The sequence below is a fragment of the Leptopilina boulardi genome, unplaced genomic scaffold, assembly GCF_019393585.1.
Source record: "Leptopilina boulardi isolate dan_hultmark-lab unplaced genomic scaffold, ZJU_Lbou_2.1 LbouV2_72, whole genome shotgun sequence".
Lineage (NCBI taxonomy): Eukaryota > Metazoa > Arthropoda > Insecta > Hymenoptera > Figitidae > Leptopilina > Leptopilina boulardi.
The window spans coordinates 65,723-78,275 of record NW_026138019.1 but is presented as its reverse complement, the minus strand read 5'-3'; the positions used below and the strand labels follow the sequence as shown (position 1 = coordinate 78,275).

Sequence of the window (12,553 nt, the reverse complement as noted above, 5' to 3'; positions counted from 1 at the left end):
TCATTCCATATAGAACATTTGCGTTAACTGTTATACTCACAACGAATATATTTGAATTGATTCGATGAATTTTTTTTTTTTTTTCTGTGAAAAAGTGGTATGAGTTGAAAGCGAATAGCCAAACTACTCTTGTATTCAAGTTAACATTCGTATATCGAACGAATTGTACATTGTACAAGGCGCGCAGAGCAGCAACGCTGCCAACATTGGGTCCCTATTACAGTTTACACGGGGTCGTATGCAGCTAAGCGAAGCACCCAGCCAGTCCTGCTAATTGTGGTTAAGTTTAATTCGTGCCGACGTGCGGTATACTATACAATGCCTTCCTTGACTCTCTCTCTCTCTCTCTCTCTATACACGCAACTTGTATGTATCTGTGTTTATAGTTGTATGTATCGAGAGTGTGAAGTTTCGTTTGACGTATCAATAGAGGGTGTGTATTCGCGCCGCTCATCGATACTATACCAGGATTATTGGTCAATAACGCGGGAGAAAGCCGCTTCAGCTCAACAGCCAACGTCCTGGCGTCGACCTGGCTTTAACCAAGGGGATGAGCTTCCATTACTACGGCGGAACCCACTTATCAATATATATACACACATATATATATATATATATATATAGAGCCTCCGATCCGCCCGTAATAGAAACCCATAGATGCAGATGCATCCCATTGTTTCGTTATGCAGGAAGGTCCTGTAAACAGCATCACGGTCTGCCACCGGACATTTCTCGCGACGTCATTCAACCGTGAGAGAGAGAGAGAGAGAGAGAGAGAGCGTCTACGAAACTCACCACCAATGCAACTTGATCGACCTCGTTCCATCCACCCCCCCCCTCCCCACCACACAAAACCAACAATTCACCATCAATTCCATCCATCCTGCTTTCTTCGACTGCCCATTGCAATTGAATGCGATGTCTCTTCCTGCAAATAACATGCTTCCACTCTGCAATTTACAATAGATGCACCTTGCCACAAGACCAATCGGATTTCATCATTTTATCCCCCTTGTAAAGCTATACACATATATCCTTTTGAAATAGGTTCGATACATTTTGGATCTTATGAATAGGACTTTACTTATTCATAAGATTCATATGTATCAGTCAAGAGCTTATCCCTCTCTCTCTCTCTCTCTCTCTCTCTCTCTCGCATAGTTCCTCTCATGACACTCAGATTTTTCCCTACCTTTTTGGCCCACTCTCTTTCTTTCTTTTCAAACCTTCTTTTGTCTCTTATTTACTTCTACATATTTATGATCTCCTGTCTCGCACGAGATTTGTTTGACCTCAGAAAAATTTATATCTAGAGAGAGATTTTCTTCTTTTTTTTTATATTGCATTATAGGAGGGAATTGTGTTATTTTTAGTTTGCTTTATAAACGAATTATTTTAATTTTAATTGTTTGTTTAAGTAAATTATTGTATTTTTTCTATGTACGCACGGAGAAAAAAGATTTCTTTTATAAAGTAACTTTTACTACCTTCAGAGTAAAACTGGACCAACTCGAAGTTTCTGCGCATCTCTGGCAATTTTTACTCCAAAAATAGTAAAATTTACTCTAGAAATAGTAAAACTTACTACGGAAACAGTAAAATTTACTACAGAAATAATAAATTTTACTATTTTTGGAATAAAAATTGCCAGAGATGCGCAGAAACTTTGAGTTGGTCCAGTTTTACTCTGAAAGTAGTAAAAATTACTTTTTCTTTTTCTCCGTGCGTAGGCGAATTTTTGAATTTTTGATAGAATATTTTGTCCTCAACAAAATGGGTTTACTTCTGATAGGAAAATTATGATTATGTTGTGTCTGACCAATAACGGACTTTTACTACTAATTTTTCAAAAGTATAATAATGCGTATAATAGTAATAAATAATTAATAGGGATATCTTTGATTAAAACTATCTCTTTCTACTAATTGAAATATTGTGCAAATTTAAAACGTTATGTCTGACTAATAACTGACTTTTACTACTAATTTATGAAAATTTTTAATAATTTCTAATAATTTTTTTAGTAAGTCAAGGTAGTAATAAATACAACGATATGTCTGACTATAATTTTACTACTGATATCAATATTACGAAAATATAAAATAGTTCTGTCTGACCAAAAACTGACTATTACTACTAATTTATAAAAAATTTAATAATCGGTACAAGAGCAACAATTAATAATGATATGTCTGGCTAAAACTGTCTTTTTCTACTAATATAAATACTGCGCAAATTTAGAATAGTTGTGTCTGGACAATAATTGACTTTTACAACTAATTTATGAAATTTTTTAATTATTTTCAATTATTTTTTTAATATGGCATGATAGTAATAATTACATCAACGATACGTCTGACTAAAACAGTCTTTTACTACTGATATAATCATTACGAAAGTTTAGAATAGTTTTTCTAGTGGAAAAATTTTTTAAAAATATTAATATTTTATATGAAAATAGTTTTTGAAGTTAGTGGTAGTTTTTTGAAAATTTGTTTTAGTACCATTTAAGAGCCCCAAATTTCTATGAAAGAAAAAAAAGTATGTCTGACTAAAACCGGATTTTACTACTGACATTTTTCAACGGTAGTTGTAGTTGTAGTTTTTGTATACTAATACAAAAAAAAATCTGAAAATGTCTGACTACAATTTACCTTTACTACTGAAATTCAAAATTATATAATAAAGAGTCATGTCTGACTAAAACTGTCTTTAACTACTATAAAAGTGATGCACGTCCAACAATTATTATCGATCGACAAATTCTCGTCAAAGTGGAACAGCTCTCGTTAAAATAACAATTAAAACAATTGAATTTAATAACTTCATCTCTCATTTCTTCAATGAATAGAGACTAAAAAGACAAATGAAATCAATCTACTCAACTATTAATATATAAAAAAAAGTTGATTCGAGTATTAAATTATAAATTAACCACTTTCAAAGATTTTATTTTATTTTCCAATTTCAGTTGAGAGAGATTCTTTGAAATATATTCTTAAAAAAATAATGCGCGCCCTTAATTTTTAACCTGTCCAAGTATTCTATTTCAGGGTTGATTAAATTCTCCATTGATTCTACGCAATTTGTTCAAGAAATGTAAAACCACAGTAGCCCTTAATCCTAAATTTATGAGCGTGATTTCAAGTTAAGGAATACTTATAGGGATAGATCTTCTAAAGTACTTAGTTAGCTAAATAGCATCCCCCAAGTGTTCTTGAGTCTAAACTCACCATTCTCCATTTAATTAAATTCATCGGTCCACATTGTTCTAAAATTTTATGATAATTTCCTCGTTTTACGTTTAAATTATCGACATATTTAACATTATATTGTATTTTATTTTCATTTTATTAAAATTTAATAATTAATATTTTAAATTTAAATTTCACAGCACATTGAATATATGAAACAGTTCTCAATATATTTCACTTTAGTTTTTTTTCTTTTCTATATATATTTGGTCTTTTTGGTCACTAAAATATCTATTAATATTATATTAAATTACAAACGATAGTAAATAATGATAATAATACAACATAATAATTATGTAATATTGTAATCATATTATAAAATAAATATATAATATATTGCTGATATAACTGATAGGATCTTGAATTCTGCAACTGCATGTTTCCCCCAAAATCATCAAACTAATGGTGAATTTCCTAGTGGCCAATTTCAGTCAGAAACCATCAAATTTCACGGTTTCAGCTCAAATTTCATAATTCAATGATGAAATTTAATCGATACTTGTAAACTTCTCTAGTAAGTTAATACCAAAACTCAACAAAAAATATTGTTTGAAAATAAAATTCAAAAAAAAAAAAAACGAATAATAAATCATTTTTTTTGTAAATTTGTAAATATAAATAATAAATAAATCTAAACAGATCTATTTACATTTCTAAAATTTTTAATATCAAAAATTAAAAAAGTAATTATTTGAAAAAATATTTTTTTATTTTCTTGAAATTGCTTTTTCCATTTTATAATAACTGGTGTCCTTTTGAAAGAAAAAAAAAACAAATTATTTATCTACAATTCAGTTTTAGTTAGAAAAAAAAATCATAAAAAGACGTTACGTGAGAAAAAATTGTGCTGTAAGTAGAAAAAGTTGTTGCGTCAGACAGATTCAGTTATTAAATGCGAACAGAGCTATATCAAGTCAGACAATATTCAGTTTCCTAGTTGAAAAAGTTATTGTGTCAGAAAAAATTCGTCTAGTAAGCTAATAATATTTTATTATTATTATTATTATTTTTACTAGTTTTATTATTTTTATTTTTTTTTCTGTAAAAATACAAAAACTTTTTTTTAAGTTTTTCTCATTTTCATTAATCGTATTCCTTATTTCTTGAATGTGTGTAGAATGGTGAAAAATCTTGCCGGAAATATGAAAATACAAATCACTTCTCCTTCCGGTTGAAAGACTGACGAAAAATAGCTTACATGTATACATATATATATATATATATATATATGGATGTACATATACACAGTATAGGTCCAAGTCACGCGGTCGTAACGCGTCGTTTGTTCGATACGAAGGATTCCAGACCATTGGTCCTTACGGCGCTTAAGCGACATTCTATCTCTCGTGTTGTCGAGGTTTATGCTTCACCGCGGTTGAACTTGGAACTTTCTTTGCTCTCGCCTTCATCCCAACTCGGCTTTTCATCCTCCTCACATTCTATCTCACCAGTGACTTCAAAGCTTCCTGTCTTTGCAATAAGATGTCTGTTTGTACTGAATTCGCACACACTAAAGAAATTTCTTTTCTTCATTCAATACAACGGTGTTATTTCCAAAAAAAAAACGCCCTTTTATTAATAAACAAAAATTAAATTTAAAAAAAAATTTCCCGAAATTAAAAATAATTTTTTAGAAAAATTAGGTAATAAACTACATATTACTTAATCTCTTTCATTCATTTTTTTTTTAACGTAATGTAAAATTCATTCGTTTTACTCTTATGTTATACTCTCTCCAAAAAAAAAAAAAAAATACCATTCGCTAAGCTCTCTGAGTCATTTAAGTAGATGTAATGCAAAGCTGGCTTAATCTTCTCGCATTATTTACTCTCGAGTAGAAAATATGTTTTTACCGCGTAAAAATAATTGCACAAATTATGTACACTCGAAACATTTTTTTTTTTGTTTTTTAAAATCATCATTTAGTAAATAGCGGAGAAAACATTAATCTAGATTTACCTTTTGCTTGAAATCACCCTTATCAAAGTTTTATCCTTTTTTTTTTCTTCTCGTTTTTTTTTATCCTACTTTCCCGTCTAGAAATTTTACAATCAAATTTTATCTTGCTCTTATCGTATATGGAGAAATTTCCTTATCTTTTTCCCAATGAAAATTTCTGATAGCAAAACTTTTTTAGAAATGATAAATTTTTCCTTGAGAATTTCTTGTTAAATCTATTTATTTTTCTGATTGGAATATTGTAGTTTGTTTGTTTTTTTAACTTTTAATGCAATTTTTATTATTTTTAATATTAGATACGAAAAAATATTGATAAATTAAATATTTGTAATATTTATAAATTGAATATTTACATTTTCCTCGGAAATAGTTTGCTCAAAATTCCAAAGATATTGGAAATATTCATAATTCTTTATAATTTTTCTAATAAAATTCTACATTTGATAGGGGAATATAAAATTAAAATTAAAAAAAAAGAATTAATTTTCCTTCTTCTCCATATATATGAAAGATGAGAATTATTGAATGAATTGAAATATTCATTTTTTTTCGGGGAAAATTTACATTATACATATAGTTTGCAATGACTGGTTGGAATATTAGATTTCATTCTTTGGATTTCATTTGTGGACAGTTGCTCTATACCTCGGAGGCTCAACCCACTTTCATATATGTGACTCTCGAAAAGAGATGCTTTATTCTTGTGATCAGTCGTGGTATTTCACGATCAAACGACGGATCTCTCTTGGGATGACTTTGCCCAATGAAACGTCATATAATTCGTTCTCTCATTTTAATTAATTCTCTCATATGTTTTCTGTTTGAATTTTCATTTCCTTCGAAAAGAGGATTATATATTAATCAATGATTAAAAGCACTTGAACCATTCAAAATAGAAATTTACCTTTGTATAAACGAATGCTAAATCGACATTTTGTGGGTACAATAATAAGTAAATGTAAAACCATATCTCCTTTATACAAACTCAATTATAATTTATTCTCTACGGTTTTATAAATTTTTTACGGCTACGGAAAATTTATACACGAATTTTATACAAATATTATTTCTATTAATACATATTTATATAAAATAATTTCTGATTCAATATAGAAAGTTTAAAAAATATAGTTCATTGAAAGTAAATTTTATCTTTTATTTATTTTCATTTTTTACCGATATATTTATTTCCGATTCACTTTTTTATATATAATTTTCCTTCTATTTTTTATTTTACAATAACCATTACCTTATATATTTGTTTAAATTTTCTTTTTATGAATTTATTTTGCATTTTAGTGAACAGTTTCATACTTATAAATATTTATTTGTTTTTCCCGAACTCTAAAAACATTTATTATCACAATTGTTAAACTTGTTTTTAAAAAGACAAAATATTTTTAACTAAATATTTTTTTTTACAATATAAAAATAAAATATCGTAAATATTTTCTCAAAAATAAATAAAAAGCAAGTTATAAAAAAAAAAAATATTTTGTAAAGAAAAAAAATTGACAACGAAAAAGTTGTGAAATTTTTTTTATTTTACTGAATTAATGACAAGTTTTTCCACTCACAAAAGCTTTATTATATCCTTAATTTCTTTTTACCCTTCATTCTTATGTATGATCGCGGTTTTTTCTATTAAAAAATGCAAATGAAATTAAAATATATATCTATGTTTTTCTTTGATCAATTCAGAAATTATTTTAAAATTAAGCATTCTTTGAGTTTCGTTAGGAAATATAATGCATAATAAACTATTTTATTATTGCAAGAGTTACAAAGAAGCTATTCAAAAAGCTTAATTCGCCTCCTGTGAAATGCTTTTGATCTTCTTTGAGGACAATCTGCTTTAGAATACTACCTCCTATCAAACACTTCGAAAGGATAAATTAAAAGTGATTCCTCATTTACATTATTATTATACACACAAACCCTTGATAGATTTCCATTTTCATAAAATTTGCATTAATTGTCAGTTTTTTTTTTTTCAAAAAAACAATCTGGAATTGACTTTGCGAATAGCAGACGTTATTTTTCTTTTCTATTTCTAAAAATTAAATTTCAAAAAATATTTTATTATTTGAAAAAATGAAATATTAAAAAATATGAATTTATACCTATTTTTTTTTCAACATTATTTTCTGAGTTTGAAAATTTATTTTTGAAATATATTATTACAGGTTTAGGTATATATGAATAATATACACCCTGCGGTTGTTATTTGGCATAAAATGTTACGCTATTGATGCGCTTATACGAGAAAGGTAAAAAGAGCTTTGAATTATGATAAACGTAAGATAAAAAGATATGGGAAAATTGTGTGAGCGCCCACACCTTTTGCAATCAACTTAGCTTTAAAAATGTCTCGCGAGCAGTTCGTCGAACGATCGAGTCCATAAAGTTTAATCGTCGGTATTTTCGCAATATAAGCAGATACGTGAACTTGCATTTGTAGAAGTGCCTTACCATGAAACCGCACTTTCCTTCACGCCAGATTAAATATCTATGGGGGACCCACGTCAAGTATGTATATATATATATATATACATATTACATCCTTCCATATGGATTTTGTATCTGTGTGTGTCATTTGCCCGAGGCTCTCGGAAATTCAAGAAATCCTTCTCGTAAATTCCGCCACACGAATTGCTACGACGTTTTCAGCTTATATTGACCCAGGTTCAATTTTCCATCAAAACTTCATTGAAACTCAAGGATTACAATTACATTTCAGTTAACAGATTCGAAATTTCCATTTTTTTTAAATTCTTCATATTGACACCAAATTTTTTTATAGAATTTCTCAAATAGATGGCATAAAATTAATCAAAATTATCGTTGCTAAGAAAAAAAATGGTCATGGAAACGATTGCTATTGTAACGGTTATCACGGTAACAACGGTTGCTATGGAAACGTATTTTCTAGTAAAAATAATTTTTGTTATAAGAACAATTTTATTTAAAAAAAAAATTCTTTTAATATCTACAATAATTAATAAATTGCTTATAGCTACAATATATTATATAAAACAGAAATAAAAAAAGAATTTGCAAACAATATATAATTGTAATAGTCTTTTATTTAGAGAACGAGAATTAATGACGCTATATGAACAAAGACTTTCTCTATTGTATTAATCAGAGTACTATTGCAAACATTATATATTAGATATATTAATCATTGCTCTAAATAGATTCGGGCAGCTTTTCAGGTAAATTTAATTACAACATGTTTCACGACATTCATTCGGAAATGAAAAGCAATTCATCGTTGCTTATGATGCGTATGCCCATTTGTCTACATTTACATTCATTGTACCAGCAGTTAATTGCTTTATGCTGAATGCTTCTCCGGTTAACCGTTATCCAATAATACATATACTATATATATATATAATTCACATTCGCACATATATATGAATCTGGTAGTTCAACCTCACCCACTCAGTTCGCGTACATCCACGTAACGATTTCACAAAAACAAGCGAAAAAGAACTCAAGTATCTTGCAACTCGGAAACGAGAAGTGCTGGTACTTGTGTCGTTCTCAAAGCCCTCTCTCTCCTTCTCCCCCTTTCTTTTTTTGACTCAGTCTTCACCTTTTTCTTCTTCTGTACTGTAACCCTTTCTCACTTCTATTTTATTCTTTCTTTCTATCACCTATCTCTCTTGCACTTTTTCCCCCTTTCTTGTTACGACGATTTCGTCGCCACCCAACTTTTTTTTTTTTTTTTTTTTTTGTCTTTTAAGTGTAATTTTCACCCCTTCGGGAAACCATCGCACCTTTTCTTTTGACTGAAGCTGTTTCGAGCGCTCAATTCAATGGTCACATTTTGCGCGTAACATATTATAAGACATACATTTTATACTCACAAACTCAGAAAAATTTCTGGTTTTTACGCTACTTTTTTCTACTACACAGAAAATTATAAGGTATTAAAATAAGCTGCAACGCTTATTATTTTAATCCAATTTTGCTTATTTTAATACCAAAATGGATTAAAATATGCAAAATTGGATTAAAATAATAAGCGTTGCAGCTTATTTTAACGCCTTTTAATTTTCTGTGTATTTCTCCTACTCTCTAAATTTTATTTTAACTAATTTTAATTTTGAATTAGTAACTCACTTTTTGCTGTTTTAGTTAAATTTTACTAATTCGATAGTAAAAATTTTAAAAACAGACCAACAGTAAAATATAGTAGTAAATACTATTTTTGTAGTAAATTTAACTAATACCATTTAATTGACTCATATAATAATAATAATAATAATAATAATAATAATAATAATAATAATAAACGAAATTAATATTTTGACAACAATCAAATAGCCGATTATTTAAATTAGATAAATTTTTTTTCAGTATATAGTTTTTGTTCAAGTGTCGAACTGTGGGACATGAGGGTCAACATATATACCACTGTTACAAGCGAAATATGTATATATACTCTTTCGTAAATTGCTCAGACCCACGGGAGCCCGAGCGATATTACCTACGATATTTTTCAAGATACATATATATACACTCACACATATACGGTGGTTACAGCATCACGTAGCATATACTGTTGGCATTTCGAAATTATTTAAATTTCTTCAACATATGACTAAGTTATTTTCAGTTCCACTAGTTTTTTTTTTATTACACTGAAACTTTTTACAACTGTCCTTATATTTTTGAGTTACTTTTTTACATTTCACTGGAGACAGATACTGTTTATTATTTTTTATATCAATATTTATTATTTATATAAATTGAAATTTCATTATTTATAAAGGTTTATATTATTTATGAACAATTTTGCAAAAAATTATATCAAATTTTGGTTGGACCAGAATTTTTTTCTTTTTAAAATCAGTAGTAAAAGCAATTTTTAGCAAGACGTAATTTTTATTTAAGTAGTAAAAAAACAATTTTGGTCAGGCGGAACTTTTGTTTCATGCAAAATAAATAGTAAAAGTATGTTTTAGACAGACGAAAAAATAAAAATTTTAGTATTTTTAGTATCAGTAGTAAAAGCAATTTTTAGTCAGACACAGTAGTATTAATTCTTCTAATTTTAGTCAGACAATGCTATTAATTTTAGTCAATTTAAAATATAAGTAGTAAAATACGGTTTTAGTCGGACAATGCTATTAAAGCTCCAACTTTTTTACATTTAGAATAAGTAGTAAAGACCGATTTCTGTCAGGCAGACTCTTTTAAATACTTGTCACTTTTTAATAAGTAGTTAAAAACGGATATAGTCAGACAGAATTGATTAAATTCTTCATTCTAGTATTTTTACTATAAGTAGTAATAGTCAGTTACAGTAAAACATAATTGTTTAAATTCTTGTATTTTCAGTATCAGTAGTAAAAACAAATTTTAGTCAGACATAATTTTTATCTAACTAGTAAAAAACAATTTTCGTGAGGCAGGACTTTTGTTAATGCAAAATAAGTAGTAAAAGTGTATTTTAGACAGACGGAAGAATCAAAATTTTGGTATTTTTATTATCAGTAGTAAAAACCATTTTTAGAAAGACCTACTTATTTAAATCCTCGTCATTTTAGCGCTAGTAGTAAAAGTATGTTTTAGACAGACAGAAGCATCATAATTTTAGTATTTGTAGTAACAGTAGTAAAAGCAATTTTTAGTCAGACGTAATAATTTAAATTTTTCTAATTTTATTATCAGTAGTAAAAGTATGTTTCAGACAGACTGAGGAATTAAAATTTTGGTTTTTATAGTATCAGTAGTAAAAACAAGTTTTAGTGAGACCTAACATTTTTAACCTTTCTCAATTTGAAATCAGTGGAGAAAGTAAATTTTAGTCAGACAACGTTTTTAACGTTTTAACTTTTGTTTATTTAAAATAAGTAGTGAAAGCAATTTCTAGTCAGACGTAATAGTTTAAATTCTTGTAATTTTGGTAACAGTAGTAAAAGTATGTTTCAGTCAGACGAAGGCATTAAAAGTTTGATAATTTTAGTATCAGTGGTAAAAGCGAATTTTAGTTAATTTATTTTTCTAATTTTAGTAACAGTAGTAAATGTATGTTTCAGTCAGACGAAAGCATTCACGGGTCATTTTAATATCAGTAGTAAAAGCAGGTTTTAGTCAGACTTAATACTTAAATTCTTCTAATTTTACTAACAGTAGTAAAAGTACGTTTCATACAGACGAAATCATTAAAAAAATTGTATTTTTACTATCAGTAGTAAAAACAAGTTTTAGTCAGACATAAATTTTTTAACCTTTTTCAATTTGAAATCAGTGAAGAAAGTAAATTTTAGTCAGACAACGTTTTTAACGTTTTAACTTTTGTTAATTTAAAATAAGTAGTGAAAGCAATTTCTAGTCAGACGTAATTGTTTAAATTCTTGTAATTTTGGTAACAGTATAGTAAAAGTATGTTTCAGTCAGACGAAGGCATTGAAAGTTAGATAATTTTAGTATCAGTAGTAAAAGCGAATTTTAGTTAATTTATTTTTCTAATTTTAGTAACAGTAGTAAATGTATGTTTCAGTCAGACGAAAGCATTCACGGGTCATTTTAATATCAGTAGTAAAAGCAAATTTTAGTCAGACACAGTAGTATTAATTCTTCTAATTTTAATAACAGTAGTAAAAGTACGTTTTACACAGACACAATCATAAAAATTTGGTATTTTTTCTATCAGTAGTAAAATTTAGTTTTAGTCAGACACGCTGAAATTTTTCTTATTTTTCAAATCAAGTTTCAATCAGACAAAATTGTATAAATTTCCTTTATTTCTGTAACAGTACAAAAATTCTTTTTCAATTCAAAAACTATTTCCTTTTTTTTAAAAAAAAAAAAAAGAATCTGAATTGAAAGCAAAACACTCCCAGTTCCTATTTCACTTTAATCATTTTATCGATGAAATAATAGGGTAATCAGATAAAATTTGATTCACCGTGAAAATGTGCGTTTAATTATATTGTCACTCTCGTTTGTTTATGTGTATATATGTATATTGAATACAATGTGTAAAACATTAGGTGAAATGAAACCGATGACACTATACGATTAGAGATCGACTCGATTCCTCGTACTCTCGTTTGGAGTAATGTCCAGCTCGTGTTGACGACCACAGACCATTATCGTGTTCGTTAACAGAGTGGTCGGCACTCGCATGTTCAAAATGGCAGTGAAGCCACTGGGTTATTACTTGGGGGCAACCTCTCCGTCCACTTGCAATGCTTTGTCGTTTAACGGGTCTCTCGGTTAAAGGTCGAGATCTAGGATTGTGCCCTTTGAACTTTATAAAGGACTGTACTTGTGGTCGTCGCCACGTTGTCGGCGTATTTGAGGGATACGCTTCACAG

At 28.4% G+C, this 12,553-nt stretch overlaps 1 protein-coding gene across 1 annotated transcript in view; it reads left to right on the top strand.

Annotated features, from left to right (window-relative positions):
* LOC127290589 (uncharacterized) overlaps positions 1–12,553 on the top strand; it is a 132,364-nt gene that overhangs the window by 97,224 nt on the left and 22,587 nt on the right. The gene's annotated exons all lie outside the window — the stretch shown is intronic.